The sequence below is a fragment of the Oncorhynchus gorbuscha genome, linkage group LG02 (genome assembly GCF_021184085.1).
Source record: "Oncorhynchus gorbuscha isolate QuinsamMale2020 ecotype Even-year linkage group LG02, OgorEven_v1.0, whole genome shotgun sequence".
Classification (NCBI taxonomy): Eukaryota; Metazoa; Chordata; class Actinopteri; order Salmoniformes; family Salmonidae; genus Oncorhynchus; species Oncorhynchus gorbuscha.
Genome location: NC_060174.1, coordinates 35,354,400 through 35,369,473, shown reverse-complemented (window position 1 = coordinate 35,369,473; position 15,074 = coordinate 35,354,400). Strand labels below are relative to the sequence as shown.

At 43.2% G+C, this 15,074-nt stretch overlaps 1 pseudogene; it reads right to left on the bottom strand.

Moving 5' to 3' along the window:
* Positions 1–2,934: 2,934 nt before the first annotated feature.
* Positions 2,935–15,074, bottom strand: part of LOC123990043 — a 64,419-nt pseudogene continuing 52,279 nt past the window's right edge.

The following is a 15,074-nucleotide window of genomic DNA, read 5'->3' as shown; positions in this document are numbered from 1 at the left end:
ACTCTCGTTTACAGATTTTAGAAAGCAACACAAAGAAGAAACAAGCAGAAGAGGAACAAGAAGAAGATGAGAAAGAAACCGTCTTTAGATATGCTGATATCATTCTCCAGTTGTCTGCTCACCAGGGTCTGTGAAACAACTTAAGCCTTTTGGAAAGCTTTTCTATCTTTCACGTTCCTGAAATCCTGAGTCTGGGGATACAGTAGGAAACCAACTCCAGGAGCATATGGTTCAAGCCTAGCTGCCAGTCTGAAGCTGAAACAGACTGCCACCCAGGCTAGGTAGATACCAGCTAGCTACGGAACATAAGAAACATATCTCTGAGCTACTGCTCCTGCTCTACTACTACACATAGCATACAGTACGGCATGCAACAGACACTTTGAGACATAATTCCAATGACTATCCATCAAAGAATACCTTTGGATAAATGAATGGTATGTTGAAGCTACATAGGCACTGGGAATCTGATGCATCAAATGAAGTTATACTGTATCAGTATCTATACAGTATCTGTACAGACCTGGGTCATATGCATACTGTACTTTCAAAGACTTGAGTTGCACTAAATATAGCTTGCCTGGTGCAATGGAACACATTTAATAGTTCCAAAAGTGCAAACGCCTGCCTACCCTGTATGTGAAGCTAAACAAAGCACACCAAAAGTATTAGAAAGTAATTGGCCTAGGTCACTGATTGGTACCCCAGGATTGCTAACGTGACCATAAAGATATGAAAGTACGATTTGACCCTGAATGTTAGCAGAGAAAGATCTATCATGGGTCAACTATCCCCATTCCTGGAATGGTGACAGTGTTCTTCAGCTCTCTATTGAGTGAACCCTACTCTAGTCTACTGGATCTATTCACATACTGCTGTTTGACCTGCATGAATAAATAAATACAGTTGAAGTCGGACGTTTACATAGACTTAGGTTGGAGTCATTAAAACTCGCTTTTCAACCACTCCACAAAGTTCTTGTTAACAAACTATAGTTTTGGCAAGTCGGTTAGGACATCTACTTTATGCATGACAAGGGTAATTTCTCCAACAATTGTTTACAGACAGATTATTTCACTTATAATTCACTGTATCACAATTCCAGTGGGTCAGAAGTATACATACACTTCGTTGACTGTGCCTTTCAACAGCTTGGAAAATGTCAGAAAATTGTGTCATGGTGTTAGAAGCTTCTGATAGGCTAATTGACATAATTTGAGTCAATTGGAGGTGTACCTGTGGATTTATATCAAGGCCTACCTTCAAACTCAGTGCCTCTTTGCCTGACATCATGGGAAAATCAAAAGAAATCAGCCAAGACCTCAAAAATGAATTGTAGACCTGCACAAGTCTGGTTCATCCTTGGGAGCAATTTCCAAATGCCTGAAGGTACAATGTGTATCTGTACAAACAATATTACGCAAGTATAAACACCATGGGACCATGCAGCCGTCATACCGCTAAGGAAGGAGCCGCATTCTGTCTCCTAGAGATGAACGTACTTTGGTGAGAAAAGTGCAAATCAATCCAGAACAACAGCAAAGGACCTTGTGAAGACTCTGGAGGAAACAGGTACAAATGTATCTATATCCACAGTAAAACCTGAAAGGCCGCTCAGCAAGGAAGAAGCCACTGCTCCAAAACCACCATAAAAAAGCCAGACTAAGGTTTGCAACTGCACATGGGGACAAAGATCATACTTTTTGGAGAAAAGTCCTCTGGTCTGATTAAATAAAATACAACTTTGGCCATAATGGGGAGGGGAGGCTTGCAAGCTGAAGAACACCATCCCAACCGTGAAGCAAGGGGGTGGCAGCATCATGTTGTGGGGGTGCTTTGCTGCAGGAAGGACTGATGCACTTCACAAAATAGATGGCATCATGCGGGAGGAAAATTATGTGAATATATTGAAGCAACATCTCAAGACATCAGTCAGGAAGTTAAAGCTTGGTCACAAATGGGTCTTCCGAATGGACAATGACCCAAAACATACATCCAAAGTTGTGGCAAAATGGCTTAAGGACAACAAAGTCAAGGTATTGGAGTGACCATCACAAAGACCTGACCTCAATCCCATCGAAAATGTGTGGGCAGAACTGAGAAAGCGTGCGCGAGCAAGGAGCCCTACAGACCTGACTCAGTTACACCAGCTCTGTCAGGAGGAGTGGGCCAAAATTCACCTAACTTATTCTGGGAAGCTTGTGGAAGGCTATCCAAAATGTTTGACCCAAGTTAAACAATTTAAAGGCAATGCTAGCAAATACTAATTTAGTATATGTAAACTTCTGACCCACTGGGAATGTGATGAAAGAAATAAAAGCTCTACTATTATTCTGACATTTCACATTCTTAAAATAAAGTTGTGATCCAAACTACCTAAGACAGGGAACTTTTACTAGGATTAAATGTCAAGAATTGTGAAAAAGTTTAAATGTATTTGGCAAAGGTGTATGTAAACTTCCGACTTCAACTGTAAATCAAAACCGTTGGATTATCAATAACTTTTCTTTCCATTTCAGTTCCAGGTTTTGTTGTCTTCATAATAATATTTTTTCTGTACTGTACAGTATAATAAATATCATAAACAACAGAAACTAAGCCTAAATCATTCGTATCAGTCAATTATAAAGGACAGACACTCAACCCTCTTACTCCAACCAAAACATATAAGTACATTTATGATGACGAATAAAAGGTTTGGTTAGCTCCAAAGAATACACCATATAATAGAATAGCTCAGTCAACATGGTGGAGGAGAAGGAGGAAAGAGCACCCCTTTGGCTTTGGAGAATGATTGGAGAGCAGGAGAGTGACTTCTCTTCCATATTGGCAGTGCGTTAACAGATCAGTGATGACATTCAGGAGATGGAGAGTCAGAAAACGGTCCAATGTAAAACACTGTCTGGTTGAGATGTGTGTGTGTGTGTGTAGGGGTCATGAGTGTCGGGGGCCAGTGAGGAGCCACAGCAGCAGTAGTTGGAGTCCCGACATGGGCCAAGCGGAGCGGCTTAGAGAGGTCCCGCCCCCACAGTCAGAATCATCCTCCTGTTGGTCACAACATCCGTTAATCAGACAGACAAGCACCAATCAGATAATTCAAACTCAGATTAAGCTGGCAAATAATAGAGAACATACATTTTTGCGTTCAGAAGGGTGCAACATTATAGAATTTAATTTTTTTATTTTTTATTTTTATTTCACCTTTATTTAACCAGGTAGGCTAGTTGAGAACAGGTTCTCATTTGCAACTGTGACCTGTGTGTTCAGTGTGTGTGTGTAGCCTCCTGTTGTTTGATGCCAGTGTTCAGGATATCCATGCGTGCCCTTGGCCTTCGTGTGTGTGTGTTCGTGCTGTACAGTACTACACACCCTCAAAGGCAGGAAACCCATCTGGCACTTCCTCTATTTACAGGGAATATAGACTGCAGAGCAACTTCCATAGTTCAGCTGTGGGGAGAGAGCCCTACTTTCACTCTCCATGGAGGATCTACGTCTGCTGTACAATACCGTATCTTCCATTCCCAGGCCACCCTAAACATCACTACCGGCCTGTGTGTGTGACAGGTCTATAACAGGTGGTAGATATCTTTTACTCTACAGTACACTATTCACCTGGTAGAGAATTACATAATATACTGTATTGGTACCTTATTTTCCTTTTGCTCTGGGATTATCCAAGTGTGTTTAATTATTTGAAGGAGGTAGCTCCAGTACTAGAATCCTGGTCATCATTATTAACACATAGATAGTAGTGGTTGTGTTTAAGGCCTATCAATAGATTTCCGGTCAGTTAGTAGTTGCTGTGTGTAACACAGGGTGGAGAGATACAGGTCTCCGTTCAGTTTTTATTGACAGGGAATATCCCTGGGCTCAGCATCAACTCCTGCAGCAACATGAAGAAGGGGACAGGCCAGAGACGCACACAAACCAATTCATGCAATCAGGCAATGAAGAACATCCAAACCAAGCAATGGAAAGAGAGAGAGATCAAGAGGGAGAGAGAACAAGAGAGAGAGAGAGAGAGAGAGAGAGAGAGAGAGAGAGAGAGATCAAGAGGGAGAGAGAACAAGAGAGAGAGAGAGAGAGAGATAGAGAAAAATAAAATATGTGTGCGCACGTGTTTGACTTACGTCTACGTTGTTGTCGAAACACACGTCAGGTCCTTTCCTGTACCTGGGGTTCTGAGCTAGCTCACAGCGATCTGGACCTTGGGCTGCACATGCACACACTAAGGAAATACTAACGCACAAACAAATCTGCAACACAAACCTCAAAAATACAGTACACTATTCACCTGGTAGAGAATTACATAATATACTGTATTGGTACCTTATTTTCCTTTTGCTCTGGGATTATCCAAGTGTGTTTAATTATTTGAAGGAGGTAGCTCCAGTACTAGAATCCTGGTCATCTTTATTAACACATAGATAGTAGTGGTTGTGTTTAAGGCCTATCAGTAGATTTCCGGTCAGTTAGTAGTTGCTGTGTGTAACACAGGGTGGAGAGACACAGGTCTCAGTTCAGTTTTTATTGACAGGGAATATCCCTGGGCTCAGCATCACCTCCTGCAGCAACATGAGGAAGGGGACAGGCCAGAGACGCACACAAACCAATTCATGCAATCAGGCAATGAAGAACATCCAAACCAAGCAATGGAAAGAGAGAGAGATCAAGAGGGAGAGAGAACAAGAGAGAGAGAGAGAGAGAGAGAAAGAGATCAAGAGGGAGAGAGAACAAGAGAGAGAGAGAGAGAGAGAGATCAAGAGGGAGAGAGAACAAGAGAGAGAGAGAGAGAGAGAGAGAGAGAGAGAGAGATCAAGAGGGAGAGAGAACAAGAGAGAGAGAGATCAAGAGGGAGAGAGAACAAGAGAGAGAGAGAGAGAGAGAGAGAGAGAGAGAGAGAGAGAGAAAGAGAGATCAAGAGGGAGAGAGAGAGAGAGAGAGAGAGAGATCAAGAGGGAGAGAGAACAAGAGAGAGAGAGAGAGAGATAGAGAAAAATAAAATATGTGTGCGCACGTGTTTGACTTACGTCTACGTTGTTGTCGAAACACACGTCAGGTCCTTTCCTGTACCTGGGGTTCTGAGCTAGCTCACAGCGATCTGGACCTTGGGCTGCACATGCACACACTAAGGAAATACTAACGCACAAACAAATCTGCAACACAAACCTCAAAAATATACACACGCACTCTGATCTTAAATACAGACGCATCTTGGTCAAACATCTCCAAATCACATCTTTAACACACTCCCTTACAAGCTCATACGTATCACCGGCAGGTTGATGTTTATTGGGAGTCTTGTCCTGGAGGCAGAACTGAGTGATTTCCGCTGGATGGGCCGGATGAAAAGTCAAAATAGTCTCTCTTGTAAAAATGTATGGGGGAAAAAATTGCTTTGATCTTAATTTAAGTTTAGGCATTAGGGTTAGCAATGTGGTTAAGGTTAGGGTTGAGAGTAGTAGTAGGTTTAAAATCAGATTGTATGACATTGTAGTAGTGCCAGCTAGTGACCACTCTGCAGAGCTGCATCCAGAACAATATTTATAACGAAAAACACTAACCTGTGTATCACCCTGTCTGTGGAAGAGTGTTATACTTTAACAATTCCATTATAAATATCACCCCTATGATTGAACATGACACTGTGATTGGACAGCCCCTTAGTTGTGTGCAATAGAGTGTAGTGTGTATGTTTTAAATTTTGTTTGAAATCTCTCTGACCTGGGATGATGACACTTTACATCAGCAGGAATCTAAAGCCCCAAACACATATATCTCGTAGACATGCACACACACACTTACACTTTACACTGATTGAAAGTGATCCCAACATGGGTTCCAGATGTTCCACTCAAAGTTTTAATCGAGCAGTAATACTGACTAGAAAATGATTGCAAATGGATGTGTGTGGGTGTGTGTGGAAGGAAACATGGTTGCTCTGCCTGTCGTAGTGGTCTGGGGTCACAGGACAGACAGGTGGTCTTGGCATCAGTGATCAGAAACACCAGGTTAGTGTTGGGCAGCTTCTCAGCTCGATACATCCTGAAAAAACACACTCACACTCACATGTCTTAGTAAGCTACTCAACATTATACTGTACATACTAAAAGGATGAGAGGAGAGGAATGCTAACCATCTAAATACTACACACATGAGAGAACACTTCCCCAGTAGCGGTGCGTGGGCAAAATCAATGGGGAAGCCAAACTGATATATATTTCTTTCCAACATATGTTTTAACAATTGTGTTGTTAAAAATGCATTTCTAAGGCACTGTGATAGCCGAAATGAGGCCGATAATGCCATATCACAGACAGTGTTCTAAAATACAGGTGTCACAGAGTGGCAGAATAAATTCAACCACATACAGTGCATTTCGAAAATATTCATACCTCTCATACCCCCCTAATTCCACATTTTGTTGTGCTCCAGCCAGAATTCAAAATGGATTAAATTGACAATTTTTTCGCTACAATCAAAACCACAACAACTCAGGACGTCTTACTCAGTGAAAGTGGTTGCAGTCTGCCGTGAAGCGTTCATCTGCGTATACGGGTAAGAGTCTAGTTACATTTTCAGGTATTATACATGTCAAATTTTGTCAGGAAGTTGTTTTCATTGCAAGTTAAAATGTACTGTTAGCTAGCTAGTGAATGTCAGCTTGCTAGCTAATGTTACATGTGATCTGTGTAGTAATATTATTGGTTTCTCAGAAATGTATTTGCATTGTATTGCCAGTTATAGCCTAATCACAGAAAATGGTGGCAATAGAAATGGCAGCCGTGCATCTAGGCCCTAAGCAAATTTGCAGATTTTTTTGGTGTGTATTTCTTACAGTATTAGCCCAGAAAATGTTTTGTGTTATTACATATAGCCAGGAATAACTTTTGGATATCAGAGAGGTGGTAACTCACCAGCATTATTAGGATTACAAACAGGAATAAGACTTTCCCAAATCTGATCCTTTGTTCTTACCCCCCCAGTGTAATTGAACTGATTCCAGAGGCTGATCCAAAACATCGCCGGCGAGGAAGAGGTACACCACCACCGAGTATATTACTCGTTAATGTTCAGCCTCTGGATAATAAAGTTTACGAGCTCATGGCAAGGATTTCCTTCCAGAGAGATATCAGGGATTGTAACATACTCTGTTTCTCGGGATATACTGTCTGAGTCTGTACAGCCAGTTGGTGTTATTGTGATAACATACAGGAACTCAAGTCCTTTTGTTCACCCAACCTAGAATACCTCATAATCAAATGCTGACCGTATACCCCCCAAGAGAATTATATTCAGTTATAGTCATAGCCATGTATATTCCCCCTCAAGCTGATACCACGACAGACTTCAAAGAACTTCACTGGACTTTATGCAAACTGTAAACCACATATCCTGAGGCAACATTTATTGTAGCTGGGAATATTAACAAAGCAAATTTGAGGAATATGCTACCAAAGTTCTGTCAACACATTGGCTGAAGAACTCGCGCTGCTACAACAGTTGACAACTGCTACTCCAACTTCCGGCATGCCTACAAGGCACTCCCCGCCCTCCCTTCTGCATATCTGATCACAACTCCATTTTGCTTCTCCCTTCCTGTAGGCAGAAACTCAAACAGGAAGTACCCGTGCTAAGGACTATTCAATGTTGGTCTGACCAATCAGAATCGACACTTTAAGATTGTTTTGATCCCGCGGACTGGGATATGTTCCGGGTAGCCTCTGACAATAACATTGACGATGTCATGCAATAAAATGCTAATTAATTACTTAAAAATCATGCAATGTGATTTTCTGGATTTCTGTTTTAGATTCCGTCTCTCACAGTTGAAGTGTACCTATGATAAAAAATTACAGATATCTACATGCTTTGTAAGTAGGGAAACCTGCAAAATCGGCAGTGTATAAAATAATTGTTCTCCCCACTGTATATACTGTATTCTATTCTATTCTACTGTATCTTAGTCTATGCCACTCTGACATTGCTCGTCCAAATAGTTATATATTGTTAATTCCATTCCATTACTTCAGATGTGTGTGTATTGTGTGTATTGTTGTGAAATTGTTAGATAATACTTGTTTGATATTACTGCACTATTGGAGCTAGAAACACAATAATTTCAAAACATCCACAATAACATCTGCTAAACACGTCTACATGACCAATAAAATTTGATTTGATGTAATGTTAGCTAGCTAGCTAGCATTGAACCTAGTTGGTTAGCTTCATCTACCTGAAGATTCATACTACAGCATTTCATGCATGGTGGCTAGCTTTGACACTCCGTTTTAACTGTATTTGTTGGGATTATGGTTCATTGTTTTGCTAACTACTTGTGCGAACTACATTTTCTCAAAAGTGGGGTTACGTCTTTCAAAGCAGAATTACTTTCCCATTGTTCCTCAACTGCAGTTTATGATATACCTTTCTTTACAATGTAAAAACACAATTACAAATTTTGCAACATAAGACATAATCGAGGTGGTCGGGCAAACATGGAAAAAGTCAAGGGGTGTGAATACTTTCTAAAGGCACTGTACATTTGTGTTTCATCACAGTTAAAACCGGAGAGCAACATCTGTTATGTTTAAGTGTACAAAGAAAATATTGCATTTAACAAATAGTTACGTGACCTACACAGCATAGGCAAATGCAAGTTAAATTTAGTTGGCAAAGTTAATTTCACAGCTGGTTTGCTCAAGTTGTAATAATGTCATTACTAAAATGTCTCTGTTTTTCTTCACACATTCATTGTGCCTCTGGACATGGATCACTGAAGCCTGGTCGAAGTCTTGTTGATCTGAACTCTACCAAAGAGATTAAGTTTTAGGTTTGCCATAATGTGTTTTTTTTCTTTCTATGTCGGTCAAGGGACCTGCCCAGGTTTGCAAGATAAGAAAAAACAGTGGTGCCCCAATGGTTGTTGAGCAAATATGTAATTTTGTCTAATAGAAGGCATGGCCAGCAAAACAGCTTCTTTAGCCTAGCACTCCCAGCTAGCCAGTCGGTCCTATTGTAATTTTCAGTGTTCAAAGATTAGGTTCCATCCCATGCTCATCTCCCCTGCACCATACCCTATTTTGGAATTGGCCTCCCATTCTCCTTGATTTTCAGCTGCTACAAAATCGTTTTAAACTAGAAACTCTTCATCCCCATAGCTAGCTACTGAAGGACAACGACACACACCATAAGCTAACAATTACATTTTTCTTTGGTGTGATTTGATTGGTAGGAAGTCAAATCCAAAATGGCCTTCCTTGAAATTACATATGTTTTGCTGTGCCAGGACCATTCACAGTTGAGCTCACTCAGCTCAGATCAACACTGATTGGTTATCGGAATTATCAAGGGAGGCCAAATGCTAGCTGGTGTCACTTGCTATTGAATTCAATGATACTGGCAGCAACATGCCAACATGTCCTACTCTTTTTTGACCATATAGCATCAGATACAGGGGATCTGATTCCTCACTCTGATTCCTCAGTTGAGAAAGCCACTTGCCAATTGAAGGAACATTATGAAACAGAGAAACGAAAGATACATTTTTATAATTATTTGATTTTATAGGGAGAAGCTTGGCCTTCCTTGGCATCCGTGAACACATGCCACTGCACTTCCCTTCTATGGAATGTCCTATTATTCCTTCAATGTAATTCACTATTATTCCAGGAGAGAGCCGGAGAGAAACAGCTCTACCAGATTCCAACCCAAACACATAGGGAAACACACTACCAAAAGACTAACAAAGTTTTCACACGACATGTTCTTCAACTGCCTCAGATGAGAGTAAATTAAAACCTGTTTGAGATAGGGGGCAGCATTTTCACGTTTGGATGAAAAGAGTGCCCAGAGTGAACTGCTAGATTTGGATAGAAATCACTCTGAAATTTCTAAAACTGTTTGAATGATGTCTGTGAGTATAACATAACTCATATGGCAGGTGAAAACCTGAGAAAAATCCAACCATGAAGTGGGAAATATGAGGTTTGTGTAACGTAGTTCGTCTGTTGTTTGAAGAGAGTCAGACCGAAATGCAGCGTGTAGGTTACTCATGACTTTTAATGAAGATAATGCGGTAAATGAGATAACTGAAGAAGAAAACAACAAACGAGAGAAACTAATTACAGCCTATCTGGTGACTAACACAGAGACAGGTACAATCACCCACCAAATACAACGCGCACTCAGGCTACCTAAATACGGTTCCCAATCCGAGACAACGAGAATCAGCTGACTCCAATTAGGAATCGCCTCAGGCAGCCAAGCCTAACTAGACACACCCTAATAGTACACACTCCCAATTAATACAAACCCCAATACGAAATACAACATATAAACCCATGTCACACCCTGGCCTACCCAAACATATAACAAAAACACAAGATACAATGACCAAGGCGTGACAGAACCCCCCGCCCCTAAGGTGCGGACTCCGGGACGCACCTCAAGAGCATAGGGAGGGTCCGGGTGGGCGTCTGTCCATGGTGGCGGTTCTGGCTCGGGACGTGGACCCCACTCCATAAATGTCCTAGTTCCTCCCCTTCGCGTCCTAGGATAATCCACCTTCTCCGCCGACCATGGCCTAATAGTCCTCACCCTGATCCCCACATAACTGAGGGGCAGCTCGGGACCGAGGGCAGCTCGGGACAAAGGGGCAGCTCGGGACAGAGGGGCAGCTCGGGACAGAGGGGCAGCTCGGGACAGAGGGGCAGCTCGGGACAGAGGGGCAGCTCGGGACAGAGGGGCAGCTCGGGACAGAGGGGCAGCTCGGGACAGAGGGGCAACTCAGGATAGAGGGGCATCTCAGGATAGAGGGGCATCTCAGGATAGAGGGGCATCTCAGGACAGAGGGGCATCTCAGGACAGAGGGGCAGCCCGGGACAGAGGAGCAGCCCGGGACCGAAGCAGCCCGGTACTGAGGGGAAGCCCGGTACTGAGAGGGAGCCCAGTACAGAGAGGAAGCCTAGTACTGAGAGGAAGCTCAGTACTGAGAGGAAGCTCAGGCAGGTAGTAGGCTCCGGTAAATCCTGGCTGGCTGGTGGACCTGGATGATTCAGGTTGTCTGGCCGATCTAGAAGATCTTGGCAGACTGGCACTTCTGGCGGATCCTGGCAGACTGGCACTTCTGGTGTATCTTGGCAGACTGGTGACGCTGGGCCGACTGGCGGCGCTGGGCAGACAGGAGACTCCGGCAGCGCAGGAGAGGAGAAAGGCTCTGGCTGCGCTGAACAGGCGGGAGACTCCAACAGTGCAGGAGAGGAGAAAAGCTCTGGCTGCGCTGAACAGGCGAGGCGCACTGGACGCGCTGGGCCGACTGGTAGCGCTGGACAGACAGGAGACTCCGGCAGCGCAGGAGAGGAGAAAGGCTCTGGCTGCGCTAAACAGGCTGGAGACTCCGATAGCACAGGAGGGGAGAAAAGCACTGGCTGTGCTGCACAGGCGAGGCGCACTGGAGGCCTGGTGCGTGGTGCTGGAACTGGTGGTACTGGCGCAAGGACACGCACAGGAAGCCTGGTGCGGGGAGCTGCTACCGGAGGACTGGTGTGTAGAGGTGGCTCTGGATAGACCGGACCGTGCAGGCGCACTGGAGCTCTTGAGCACCGAGCCTGCCCAAGCTTACCTGGCTCGATGCCCACTCTAGCCCGGCCAATAGGAAGGGCTGGTATGTGTCGCAGCTGGCTCTGCACCCGCACTGGAAACACCGTGCGCTCCATAGCATAACACGGTGCCTGCCCGGTCTCTCTAGCCCAATGGTGAACACAGGGAGTATGCGCAGGTCTGCTACCTGGCATAACTATTCTCCCTTTTAGCCCCCCCCAATATTTTTCTTGGGGTGACTTTCCGGTTTCCAACCGCGTCGCCGTGCTGCCTCCTCATACTTGCGCCTCTCCGCTTTAGCTGCTTCTATTTCCTCCTTGGGACGGCGATATTCTCCCGGCTGCGCCCAGGGTCCTTTACCGTCTAATTCCTCCTCCCATGTCCAAATCTCCAAATGATGCAGTCTCTCCCATTGCAACTGCTCTTCACGATTAACAGGGAGAGTAGGCTCAGGTCTGATTCCTGACTCTCTCTCTCTCTCTCGCCACTCTCTCTCTGCGCTTTCCCCCGTTACATTCGGTTTTCGCTCTGTATAACCGTGCTTTCCTTTTCGATTCCATACGTGTATAGCCCTCTTCGCATTGCTGTAGGGAATCCCAGGCGGGCTCCTGCACTCGCTCTGGGTCGGTATAATCCCTGCTTCTGCCTTCCATAACGTCCTCCTTTAGATCCTGCCAGTTCACACGCTGCTCGGCCTGTGAATGGTGGTGTGTGATTCTGTAACGTAGTTCGTCTGTTGTTTGAAGAGAGTCAGACCGAAATGCAGCGTGTAGGTTACTCATGACTTTTAATGAAGATAATGCGGTACATGAGATAACTGAAGAAGAAAACAATAAACGAGAGAAACTAATTACAGCCTATCTGGTGACTAACACAGAGACAGGTACAATCACCCACCAAATACAACGCGCACTCAGGCTACCTAAATACGGTTCCCAATCCGAGACAACGAGAATCAGCTGACTCCAATTAGGAATCGCCTCAGGCAGCCAAGCCTAACTAGACACACCCCTAATAGTACACACTCCCAATTAATACAAACCCCAATACGAAATACAACATATAAACCCATGTCACACCCTGGCCTACCCAAACATATAACAAAAACACAAGATACAATGACCAAGGCGTGACAGTTTGTAGTTTTTCAAAGCTTGGCCTATTGAATACACAGTGTCTATGGGGTCAAATTGCACCTCCCAAGGCTTCCACTAGACGTCAACAGTCTTTAGAAACTTGTTTGAGGCTTCTACTGTAAAGGAGGGGCTCATAAGGGCTCTTTGAGTCAGTGGTCTGGCCACAAGCTCGTGAAGCTCGTTCACGTGAGAGGTGTTCCATTGCTTTTCTACAGACAATGGAATTCTCCGGTTGGAACACTATTGAAGATTTATGTTAAAGACATCCTAAAGATTGATTCTATACATCGTTTGACATGTTTCTACGGGCTGTAGCGGAACTTTTGGAATTGGTCTGGACCTAGTACTCGTGCCTCATGTAGATGGATTACTGGGTTGAAAGCGCTAACAAAAAGGAGGAATTTTGACATAAATGGTTAATTTTATCGAACAAATCAAACATTTATTGTGGAACTGGGATTCCTGGGAGTGCATTCTGACGAAGATCATCAAAGGTAAGTGAATATTTATAATGCTATTTCTAACTAATGTTGACTCCACAACATGGCGGATATTTCTTTGGCTGGTTTGGTCTCTGAGCGCCGTACTCAGATTATTGCATGGTGTGCTTTTTCCGTTTTTCCAAGTTTAGAAAAAATCTGACACAGTGGTTGCATTAAGAAGAAGTCCATCTTTAATTCTGTGAATGACACTTGTATCTTTTATCAATGTTTATTATGATTATTTCTGTGGCTCTCTGCAAAATCACCAGATGTTTTGGAAGCAAAACATTACTGAAAGTAACGCGCCAATGTAAACTGAGATTTTTGGATATAAATATGCACTTTATCGAACAAAACATACATGTATTGTGTAACATGATGTCTTATGAGTGTCATCTGATGAAGGTTAGTGATTCATTTGATCAATATTTCTGCTTTTTGCGACTGCTCCCTTTGGCTGTAAAAATGGCTGTGTGTGTTTTTGTGACTTGGCTCTGACCTAACATATGTTGTGCTTTCTCTGTAAAGCATTTTTGAAATCGGACACGATGGGTAGATTAACAATAAATTTATCTTTCATTTGGTGTATTGCACTTGTTAATGTGTGAAAGTTACATATTTAAAAAAAATATTTTAGATTTTGCGCGCTGCCTTTTCAGCGGTATGTTGTCGAGGGGTGCCGCTAGCGGAACCCCTAGCCATAAGAAGTTTTTAAAAAGCTGTCCGTTCCTGCCACTCGCATCATCACACACGTGCTTACCATGGTAATAAAAATCTGGTTCAGACATACACAGAGACAATAATAAATCACACACATACTACAGGGCAATGGAGCAACACTCGCAGTCTGTGGAATGGCTCTTTCTTTATGGCACTCAAAGTTTAATTGTCTTTAGTTGTTAATGTTGAAGAGAAAGAAAGTCAGGCACATGTGGCTCATATACCCACTGCATTTCTACCTACATTCAACCCCCACATCATGTGTGAGTTGCAGTACATAAACAGGGGTAAACGGGAGAGAGCTCTCAGTAAACAGTGCTTCCCTCTGTGTCCAGCTCCTAACAGATCAAGGTAATGTGCAGCTGATCAGAGCCAAGCCGGCAGCAGCTGCCTGGAAATAGCAGGAAAACACAGAGGAGGGCAGGAAACTGATCTCATTCCGGAGCTACCCCACCAGAGGATGACATATCGGGATGAGCTTGTAGGCTCGGCCCTAATTTTATATGCTCTCTGACACCTGCATGGCAAATGGTGCAGGAACAAAGGACAATGCCCAAAGACTAGTCAACCCTTCCCTCTCTGAAGGGTCAACATGTAAATATCTCTGTTACAGTATTCAGAGCAATGAATATTAAATGTGATATAAAAATAGTATAGTATCCATGTATGGTATCTATCTGAAACTTGTTCACTGAGGATAACTTTGATGTTATCAACCAGTATGTACATAATCTTGGGGGTTAGTTGTATCTGTATAGGGTGAACTCTGAATTAATATATGCAAAAATATTTTATGATCTTCTCAGGAATTCTGTCTTATTTACATTGGTCTCACCCTCCACACAAACATTTAAATGCTGTGACACCCTGTGGAGATTGGGCCTGGGAGTGTTTAAGTTACTGTAATCATTTGATTGGTCAATGGTGGTTGGTTTTGGGATGAAAGGTTACTTCTTCAGATGTTATAAATTAAATTAAATGCCATTGTATGATCAATTCTCATTTGCTAGGCTTCGAGACCTCTGGTCTAGTACACATATCTTTATTCATGCTTTGTCCTGTAAGATAACCTTAGGGACCTACAGTAGCAGTCAAAAGTTTGGACATACCTACTCATTCAAGTTTTTTTTTTTTT